Source organism: Arachis duranensis, chromosome 4 (assembly GCF_000817695.3).
Source record: "Arachis duranensis cultivar V14167 chromosome 4, aradu.V14167.gnm2.J7QH, whole genome shotgun sequence".
Lineage (NCBI taxonomy): Eukaryota > Viridiplantae > Streptophyta > Magnoliopsida > Fabales > Fabaceae > Arachis > Arachis duranensis.
In genome coordinates, this window is record NC_029775.3 from 57291592 (window position 1) to 57302783 (window position 11192).

Consider the following 11192-nt stretch of genomic DNA (forward strand, 5'->3'; position numbering starts at 1 on the left):
GGACAAGCAACAATTTAAGTTTGGTGTTGTGATGAGCGGATAATTTGTACGCTTTTTGGCATTGTTTTTAGTATGTTTTTAGTATGATCTAGTTAGTTTTTAGTATATTTTTATTAGTTTTTAGTTAAAATTCACTTTTCTGGACTTTACTATGAGTTTGTGTGTTTTTCTGTGATTTCAGGTATTTTCTGGCTGAAATTGAGGGACCTGAGCAAAAATCTGATTCAGAACCTAAAAAGGACTGCAGATGCTGTTGGATTCTGACCTCCCTGCACTCGAAGTGGATTTTCTGGAGCTACAGAAGCCCAATTGGCGCGCTCTTAACGGCGTTGAAAATTAGACATCCTGGGCTTTCCAGCAATATATGATAGTCTATATTTTGCCCAAGATTTGATGGCCCAAACTGGCGTTCAAAGTCACCATCAGAATTCCCAGCGTTAAACGCCGGAACTGGCACAAGAATGGGAGTTAAACGCCGAAACTGGCATAAAAGCTGGCGTTTAACTCCAAGAGAAGTCTCTACACGAAAATGCATCAATGCTCAGCCCAAGCACACACCAAGTAGGCCCGGAAGTGGATTTTTATGTCATTTACTCATCTTTGTAAACCCTAGGTTACTAGTTCTCTATAAGTAGGACCTTTTACTATTGTATTTTCATCTTCTGATCTTTGGAATCTTTTGATCTTTATCATTGGGAGGCTGGCCATTCGGCCATGCCTAGACCTTGTTCTTATGTATTTTCAACGGTGGAGTTTCTACACACCATAGATTAAGGTGTGGAGCTCTGCTGTACCTCGAGTATTAATGCAATTACTATTGTTCTTCTATTCAATTCCGCTTGTTCTTGTTCTAAGATATCACTTGTTCTTCAACTTGATGAATGTGATGATCTGTGACACTCATCATCATTCTCACTCATGAACGTGTGACTGTCAATCACCTCCGTTCTACCTTAGATTGGGTGGATATCTCTTGGATTCTTTAACCGGAATCTTCGTGGTATAAGCTAGAACTGATGGCGGCATTCAAGAGAATCCGGAAGGTCTAAACCTTGTCTGTGGTATTCTGAGTAGGATTCAATGATTGAATGACTGTGACGTGCTTCAAACTCCTGAAGGCAGGGCGTTGGTGACAGACGCAAAAGAATCACTGGATTTTATTCCAACCTGATTGAGAACCGACAGATGATTAGTCGTGCCGTGACAGGGTGCGTTGAACATTTCCACTGAGAGGATGGGAGGTAGCCACTAACAACGGTGAAACCTTTGCATACAGCTTGCCATGGAAAGGAGTAAGAAGGATTGGATGAAGACAGTAGGAAAGCAGAGAGACGGAAGGAACACAGCACCTTCATACGCTTATCTGAAATTCCCACCAATGAATTACATAAGTATCTCTATCTTTATCTTTATGTTTTATTCGTATATCACCCATACCCATTTGAGTTTGCCTGACTAAGATTTACAAGGTGACCATAGCTTGCTTCATACCAACAATCTCTGTGGGATCGACCCTTACTCGCGTAAGGTTTATTACTTGGACGACCCAGTACACTTGCTGGTTAGTTGTGCGAAGTTGTAGTGATCACAATTTCGTCCACCAAATAGCTTCAGAAATGAGTTGGATTGGGTTTTGGAAGCCTAGATATCACCCCTATGGTTTCCAATTAATGAGCTCACGTGCAGGGACCTGTGCGGACGCACAGATGTGTGTGTCCGTACACTTGCTGAATCCTGACCTCTGCGTGCGCACAAATTATGTCTGTATGCACCTTTCAACTTAGTCCACTATAGCAAATTATATATTATTTCGAAGCCCCAGACGTTATCTTTCCAAGGCCACTGAAAATGCTTCATTTGGACTTTTGTAGCTCAAGTTATGACCAATTTAGTACCGAGAGGTCAGGGCTGGCAGCTTTCCAAATCCTTCATTTCTTGAATTCTTCCTTTTTGCATGCTTTTTTCCTCACTTCTTCAACCCATAATTGCCTTGGGAACCTAAAATTACTTAACAAATATATCAAGGCTCCAAATGGGATTAAAGTGAATAGAATTTATTAAAATTAAGTACAAAAGAGCATGTTTTCACTTTTAAACATAATTTAGGAAGAAATCTCAAAAGCATGCTATTTAGATGAATAAATGTGGGTTTATGTGATAAAATCCACTCAAATTAAACCAAAATATATCGTAAAATATGGACTCATCAAAGAGCTCATTGCAACTAGAGTGCAGAATGCCTAGAGGGTATGCATTGATTATAGGCATCTCAACCAAGCTACCCGCAAGGATCACTACCCCCTGTCCTTTATCGATCAGATGCTCGATCGCCTGTCAGGTAAATCACCTTACTGCTTTTTAGATGGGTACACTGGATTTTTTCAAATTCATATAGTCCCTAAAGATCAGAAGAAAACTACTTTTACATGTTCCTTTGGAACGTATTCATACAAGAGGATGCCTTTTGGGTTATGTAATACACCGGCTACATTCCAATGATACATGATGAGCATTTTCTCAGATCTTCTTGAAGACTGTATGGAGGTTTTTATGGATGACTTTAGTGTGTATGGTGATTCTTTTAACCTTTGCTTGGATAGTTTAGCTAGAGTATTAGACAGGTGTGTTAGTTCAAACCTTGTAGTGAATTTTGAAAAATGTCATTTTATGGTTAAACAAGGTATTGTTCTAGGACACGTTGTTTCTAATACTGGTATTTCTGTAGATCCAGCAAAAGGTAAATGTCATTTCTAGTTTACCTTACCCCTCCTCCGTGAGGGAAGTCCGTTCGTTCCTTGGCCATGCAAATTTTTACCAGAGATTTATCAAGGACTTCAGTAAGGTAGCTTTGCCTTTATCCAGACTGCTACAGAAGGATGTTGAGTTCGAGCTGAGTGAGGACTGTATGGAAGCGTTTGATAAGCTGAAGATCGCCTTGACTCAAGCTTCGATTGTGAGAGGACCCGACTGGAGCCAGCCTTTTGAGATTATGTGTAATGCCTCCAACCATACAGTCGGAGCGGCGCTGGGTCAGCGCGAAGGTAAGGATCCTTTTGTAATTGCTTATGCTTCTAAGACATTAGACGCTGCTCAGTCTAATTACACCACCACTGAAAAAGAGCTTCTGGCTATTGTTTTTGCTCTGGATAAATTTTGAGCCTACTTACTTGGTACTAAGGTGGTAGTGTACTCAGACCATGCAGCTCTAAAATATTTATTAGCTAAAAAGGAGTCCAAACCAAGGTTGATACGTTGGATATTGTTGCTGCAAGAATTTGATTTAGAAATTAAAGATAGGAGTGGTTCCCAGAATTTAGTGGTGGGCTACTTAAGTCGCCTTGAGCACATCAAGGATGACTCCACTCCTATCAATGATGCTTTTCCATTTGATAGCTTGCAGGCAATATCGGCGGTAGTCCCTTGGTATGCACCTATAGCTAATTATCTAGTTAGTCATACCTTCCCTCCTAATTTTACTAACCATCAAAGGGACAAGCTGAGAAGCGAATCAAAATATTACATATGGGATGACCCATATTTATGGAGGTATGGTGCTGACCAGATAATTAGAAAGTGTGTGCCTCAATCAAAATTCCATTCAATTTTAGAGGCCTGCCACTCCTATGAGAGTGGTGGACATTTTGGCCCTCAAAGAACAGCTAAAAAAATTTTAGACTGTGGATTCTGGTGGCCCACTCTTTTTAAGGATGCTGCTGCCTTCTGTAAATCCTGCTCCTCATGCCAAAGGTTTGGGAATATATCCAATAGGGATGAAATGCCTCAACAGCTTATGCTTTGTGAAATTTTTTATGTTTGGGGCATTGACTTCATGGGTCTATTTCCAAACTCTAATGGTTTCTTATACATATTGTTAGCTGTAGATTATATTTCAAAATGGGTGAAAGCAATTCCTACCCGTACTGATGATGCTAACACTGTTGTCTCTTTTGTTAGAAATCATATTATCTGCCGCTTTGGATCACCACGAGCAATTGTGAGTGATCAAGGCACTCACTTTTGTAACAGGAGATTAACAAGCCTACTGAAGAAACATGGCATCATTCACAAGATAGCAAAAACTTACCATCCTTAGACCAATGGGCAAGCCGAGGTGTCTAACAGAGAGATAAAGCACATATTGCAGATGATAGTCAAGGCTCATCGGAAAGATTGGAGCACTGAACTTGTTGATGCGCTCTAGGCTTACAGGACAGCTTACAAGACACCCATAGGAATGAGTCCATTCCGCTTGGTCTATGGCAAAGCTTGTCACCTTCTAGTGGAAGTAGAGCACAAAGCCTTCTGGGTGGTAAGAGAATGCAACATGGGATTTGAGAATGCCGGAGCTGAAAGGAAGCTGCGACTACAAGAATTAGAGAACCTTCGCCTCGAAGCATATGACAACTCCAGGCTATACAAAGAAAAGGTGAAAGCTGTGCATGACAAGCACATCAAGCGGTGAGAGTTCAGATCGGGGGATTTGGTTCTTCTTTACAACTCCAGGTTGAGGCTCATGCCAGGCAAGCTAAGATCAAGATGGGAAGGTCCCTACAGAGTAGAAAATGCAGAGCCATACGGAGTCTTTCACCTAAGTCATCCTTCAAGCTCAAATTTCATCAAGATCAATGGACATCGCCTGAAGCTGTATCATGGCGAGAAGATGAAGAACAACAAAGAGTTAGAGATCTTCCTCTTGGAGGATCCACCAACAGCAGAAGACTGAGCATGTGGACCGTCCAACTTAAAGATGTAAAAGCAAAGTTCTAAGTGGGAGACAACCCACCATGGCATGATCGTTCCTTTTTATTCCTCATTCCATTTTATTTTGTTTTTCCTAGTGTTCATTCATAATTTTTGCATGTTCATCTGCTTTCTGCATAAAAAAGGGGTGTTCAACGTGCAAGCGTCGCTGACGTGTACGCGTCATACGTGAAGTTGCGAAACCAAGGAAGTAGCAGGGAGTTGGGCAGGAGTGGCGCTAGAAGTGTGCTTTGCGCACAAGCAAGCCCATGCGTGCGTGTCGCTTGTGCTTTCAGCAGTCCACGCGTAAACGTCCCTGACGCGTACGCGTAATGCTGGAAATCGGCGTAAATACGTGTTTGGTCAGAGAGTTGTGATGGCCTGGGGCTGGAACTGTGCTGGGAGCACAATCCCCATCACGCGTATGCGTCCCTGACGCGTGAGGGTCATTTTCACTACATGGCGAACCATGCGTGCGCGTGCCTGACGCGCACGCGTTGAATGCAAATTTGGCCCCAAGCGTAGAACGAACAGAGAGTTGTGCAGGTACAGTGATGCCTTCACGCCATTCGCACAATCCATATCACGCGTTCGCATCCTCGACGCCTACGCGTTGCTTGGACTTAGCTCAAACCACGCGTACGCGGGCAGTACACGTAACCAGAACGCCGCCAGATTTCACTTACCCCTCCCCCAATCCTAATTTCTTTCTTCTTCCTTCTTCCTTCTTTCTTATTTCTTCTTCTATCTTCTTCTTCTTCTTCTCCTCTTACTTCTTTCCCACTCACATCCTCCATTACCTCCCTCTTTTCATCTTCTTCTCAAGGTTCCTTCTTACTATTTATCTATTCTTTTTACATTCTTTTAATTGGTGTTAGTAATTTAAATGGGTGATTGTTTTCTTTTATATTTTGCTTGTGGACATATTAGGAAGTGATTTGACAATTAATATTAATTTTTGGGTTGCATGCATGTTTGGATTTCATACTCTCCCTAACATATTTTACATGCATATCAAGTGTTTGTGAAAAAGCCCGTATGGCATTGTGAATTCTTAATTATTCTATTCTTCTACTCTATTGCCTGTTTTTCATACCTCAAGGAGCTAATTGTTGGCAACCACCCACCTGAAGAAGAACCCGACACTCCGGACTCCACTTCACCTACCAGCACCGGGAGCCATGACAACCCCGACTGTGGAGATGCTGTTACCAGCCCCCCTTTGTTCCTAACTGATGGCATCGAGGACGGTGCCGAGCTTTAAGTGTAGAGAGGTCGGTTAGTACCTGACTTCCGGAGGTAATTTCTTTTTCTTAACACCAATAGGTTAGTTTTCTTTTGTTAGATAGGATAGATTGCATAGTAATAAGTGTTTGCATGTATGTTCTACTTGGTTGAAAAATAATAAGTTTCTTTTTAAGACTGTATTTTTGAAAATTTCACTAGTTCAAATTTGAATTCTATGTTAAACTTGTCTGAAGATTGTAATTTGGAACATGGTTTATAGCTAAGAACACACAACTAGTGAGATTTTTGAGCCTAATTATATGGTTACATTATTTAACCGTTATTTTTATTCTTGTGTGTATCATCTCCTCTATGATTGCAATCTATGGTTTGTTCCATTCTATATGTCCATTGGTTAAGGTATTCATGCATATGTATGATTGAGGCAATTATTTGTTATTAACTCACTATTCCAAATGGCCTACCACCTCCATTTGCCTTTGTTTACCACTTTGAGCCTTTTAATCCCCATTTATTCTATATATTACCACATCACTAGCCTTAAGCGGAAAAATAACTAATTACCCCTATTGAATCTTTGATTAGCTTAAGATAGAGATTGTGTATCAACTAAGTGTGGAGAATTGTAGGAAACCTGGGTTAATAGGAATGTGTTGTGTTTTTATTTTATTTAAATATAGGAAATTTGGGTGCCTACTCATATGAAACCAGAAAAACCATATGCATTGAAATGTCATGTTTATTTTTATAAAAAAATCCAAATTTAGGGGAATAAAAGCACCCCAATGTTAAGTTCAATAAAAAGATCAATGCATGTGAGATAAAATAGAAGAACATTTAAATACATGAGTAGGTGAAAAACACAAAAGTGAGACTATGGGAAGTTAGGCATGATTTTAGAAGCATAGGGAATGTGTGTGCGTTAGGTGAGAACTTAGGTTAATCAAGGATTCAATTCTTAGCTCACTTTACCATACATGTATCCTCACCCTTACCGAAGCCCCATTACAACCTTGAAAAAGACCTCAGGATGTCTGCATGTATGCACTAAATATTTGTTGATTGGTTAGATGAATAACAAATTTTAGAACGCATGAATAGAGGAGACTAGAGTGGATTACCCTATACACTTGAGTGATTAGAGTGCATATACACTTCCAGTGAGGGTTCAATGCTTGATTCTGTGTTCTTTGCTTTCATGAGCTGTCTTTTTACAAGTTTACTTGTCTTTACAGTATGATTTGAATTAGTGGAATCTGATTTATATTTGTCTTAGAGAACTTGTTTATTTTCATTCAAGTAGATAGAAACATCTTAGCATATAGTTGCATTCATATATAGGTTGCATTTCATGAGTCTTACTTTCCCCTATTCATTCCTTTTGTCTCCTTGGGCTTAGCATAAGGACATGCTAATGTTTAAGTATGGGAAGCTTGATAAACCACTATTTTATGGTTTATCTTGTGCTCAATTGAGTGGTTTTTATCAGGTCTCTACACACTTATTCATACAATTTGTATAGTTTTACAATTTCTTCCTAGTTTTGCTCTACAATTGAAAACTTGCTTCCAAAACCCTTAAATTGTGTGTTTTAATTCCCTTTATACCATTTGATGCCATGATCCATGCGTTAAGTGTTTTCAGGCTTTATAGGGCAGAAATGGCTTAGAGGATGGAGAGGAAGCTTGCATAAATGGAAGGAGCACAAGAACTAAAGGAGATAGCCAGCAAAGAGCGACGCATGCGCGTACCTGACGCGTGCGTGTACCTGACGCGTGCGCGTGAATTCAAGTTCACACGGCAACACGTGCGTGTGCCTTGATTCCATTTATCAAATAGTTAGTCAGTTAGTGAGCTGAATTATGATCAACTAAGAAAAAGAGAACATAAAATAGAGAGGGTATATAGGGTGAGGAAGAAATTAAAAACGAACTAAGGTAAATTGACTGAATAATACAAAACGAATAACGAAATAAAAAAAAATGCTCAATCTAGTGATCTTCTAACTTAATCATTGTTGATTCAAAATCAATCTCCGGCAACGACGCCATAAACTTGATGCATGAAAACTTGTCTCTCAAGAAATTTCCCTTCGGCAAGTATACCGAATTGTCGTCAAGTAAAACTCACAATAGAGTGAGGTCGAATCCCACAGGGATTGATTGGTCAAGCAACTTTAGTTAGAAGAATATGCTAGTTGAGCTAAACAAAATTGAGATTGAGATGTAGGAATTTAAATGACTAGAAAGTAAATAACAGAAATTAAAGTGCAGAATCTTAAATGGGGAGTTGGGATAATGAGCAGGAAATTAAATGGCAGAAAGTAAATAGAATGGGTAAGATCAAAAATGGGGAGATCATTGGGTTTAGGAGATGTTGCATTCTCCGGATCAAGTTCATTCTCATCTCTTCCTCAATCAATGCATTCATTAATCTCCTTGGCAATCTTAAGTGATTGGATCCCAATTCCTTGGCAATCCAATCTCTCTAAGCTTGAACAATTGCCCAATTCCTTGATTTAATTGCTCATGGGAAGAGATGAAAGTGTGGTCACTGATTATACCACATGTATTTCCAAATCAAAGTGTTGGGAGGATTAAATGTCACAATATCCATCCAAACCCCAATTTGGTCCAACATGAGAAAGTATTTCTAGCATGATTTCCTCATCCCTTTTCCAAGGTTCAAAGGAGATCCAATTATGGAGAGTTTCTTTTCCAAGACAACTAAACAATTGAATTAAGATCGAAAGCTCTCTAGTAAGATCAAGAGAAAAGAAAAAAGAAGAAGAATGAAAACTATAATTGATCCATCAAATTATAACAGAGCTCCCTAACCCAATGAAAGGGGTTTAGTTCTTCATAGCTCTAGAAATCAAAAATGGTAGAAAAGAAGAATCCATGCTAGAAGTACAGAAAAGTAAATATACAGAGAGTAGTTCCCAAAAGTGCTAAGCTTCTCTCTAGTTCAAAACTACTCCTATTTATACTACTCCTCATGATCTTCTAGTGAGTTCTTCGTGGGCTCTGAACCTTGAGTTGAAGCAATTCTCATCTTTAGTGGGCCCAGCTTGCGAAAAATATGAATTAGGCTTGGGCATCTAGTGAGATTAACGTTGGGTAATATTTTGAGTGCGAGAACATTAGTGGCATTCACTTTTTCCACTAACGTTCCACCCTTATATACCCGCGTTAGTTCCAAGGTTAGTAATCTTAACGTGAATACTAACGTTTCTTACTCAATCCTTGGCCAACGTTAATGGGACTCACTTTTCCCATTAACGTTGGCTTGTGCCCCTTTTCGCAAACGTTAATGGGAATCACTTTTCCCATTAACGTTGCTTGCCTCTTGCCCCTACGTTAGATCTCACGTTAGCTTGGCTAACGTAGCCCTTAACGCGGGTCTCTATCACCTTCGAGAGCGTTAGTGACACTCACCTTTGTCACTAACGCTCCAATTGCCTTAAGTCCCTACATTAGAACCCACGTTAACTAAGGTAACGTGGCTCTTAACGTAGTAATGAAACCATCTCACAACGTTAGTGACAAAAGTGAGTGTCACTAACGTTGGTTCTTTGAACCCAACTCCACGTTAACTTTCACGTTAACAATCTTAACGTGAGAGTTAACATAGGCAATGCTAATGATCCAACGTTAGTGACAAAAGTGAGTGTCACTAACGTTGGCGTTGTTGATCCTCTTCCACGTTAGAGTTCACGTTAACTAAGTTAACGTGACTCTTAACGTGGGGCATTTCCTAGTTTCCCAACGTTAGTGGTGTTCACTTTTACCGCTAACGTTGAGGAGAAACATTATTGGAGTTCATGTTTCTCATTAACATGGAGTCCTCTTTTTCTTCTACGTTAAGTACCACATTAACTTAGTTAACATGGCTCTTAGCGTAAGCTATGAATGGCTTCGCAGGCGTTATTGGTGATCACTTTTCTCATTAACGATGCAAGCTCTTTGCCATCCCACGTTAGTAGTCACGTTAACTAAGTTAACGTGAATGCTAATGTGGTTCTTCCATGCTTCATTTGTCCTAAAATCGAGCAATTAAAGTGCATCAAAGCTCTAGCCAAAGTCATGAGATTATGCATCATTAAGTTATCATGCAATTCTGGCAAAAAATCTCATGAAATCATGCAAAATTCACAATAGTTGCTTAAATGAAGGTGTAAGTGTATTTTCACCCAAAACTTGTCTTATTCACTAGAAAAATGCATGAAACTACCCTAAAACAGTAAAGAAAAAGTAAGTGAAACTGGCCTAGATGCCCTGGCATCATGCCTGACGTGTACGCGTGACACGCGAGGAAGACCAGCGACGCGTATGCATAACTGACGTGTACGCGTGACATGCGCCACGTGCAGAAAATGCAGAAAATGTTGGGGGCAATTTCGGGCTGAGTTTCGACCCAATTTTCGGCCTAGAAACACAAACTAGAGCCAGGGGATAGCAGAGACTCAAGAGACATTCACACACATTCTCATTCGTATAATATTAGTTTTGAGATTAGAATCTTGGAGAAAAATCACTACTTCCTCTAGGGTTTTTCACAATCATAGTTTTAGAGTTTTATGCTTTTGATTTGGATATTGAGAAGAGTTATCACATCCGTTGAAGTTTCCATTATTCTATTTTGTTTCCTTATCCCTTACTCTTTTATTGCCCATTAACCCTGTTTAGATACGTATGTTTATGATTTTGGGATTTATTAATGCAAAGAACTATTTTTACCTTTAATCAATTTTCAGTTATTATTTAATTTATCATGTCTTCTTCTTGTTCCCCTTATATGTCTGTGAACGTATTATTCACTCAATGGAGTAGATTCCCAACTTGACTTGGGAGTTGATTAAGAGGAGAACCTTGTGTTGGGAACACTCAAGTGTTAATTTTAATTGGAAGTTGTTGGCTGACTCTCTAGTCTCTAACTCTAATCCCATTCTTAGGAGAGGCTTAGGAATTGAGGATAGAGTTAGTTAGTTAGTTACTTGACTTTTCTTTATTCAGTAAAGGATGACTAAGTAGAACAACAACCTCTTACTATTACACTTGGGAACATCCAACAAGGATAGAACTTCCGATTAATCTTCTCCCGGTCAAGGCTTTCATTTTGATTATATAAATTCTCTTGTTAATTTTCATTACTTTAGTTTACAATTATTTACTTTTCTATTCGTCAACTCTTAAAATTTCTTA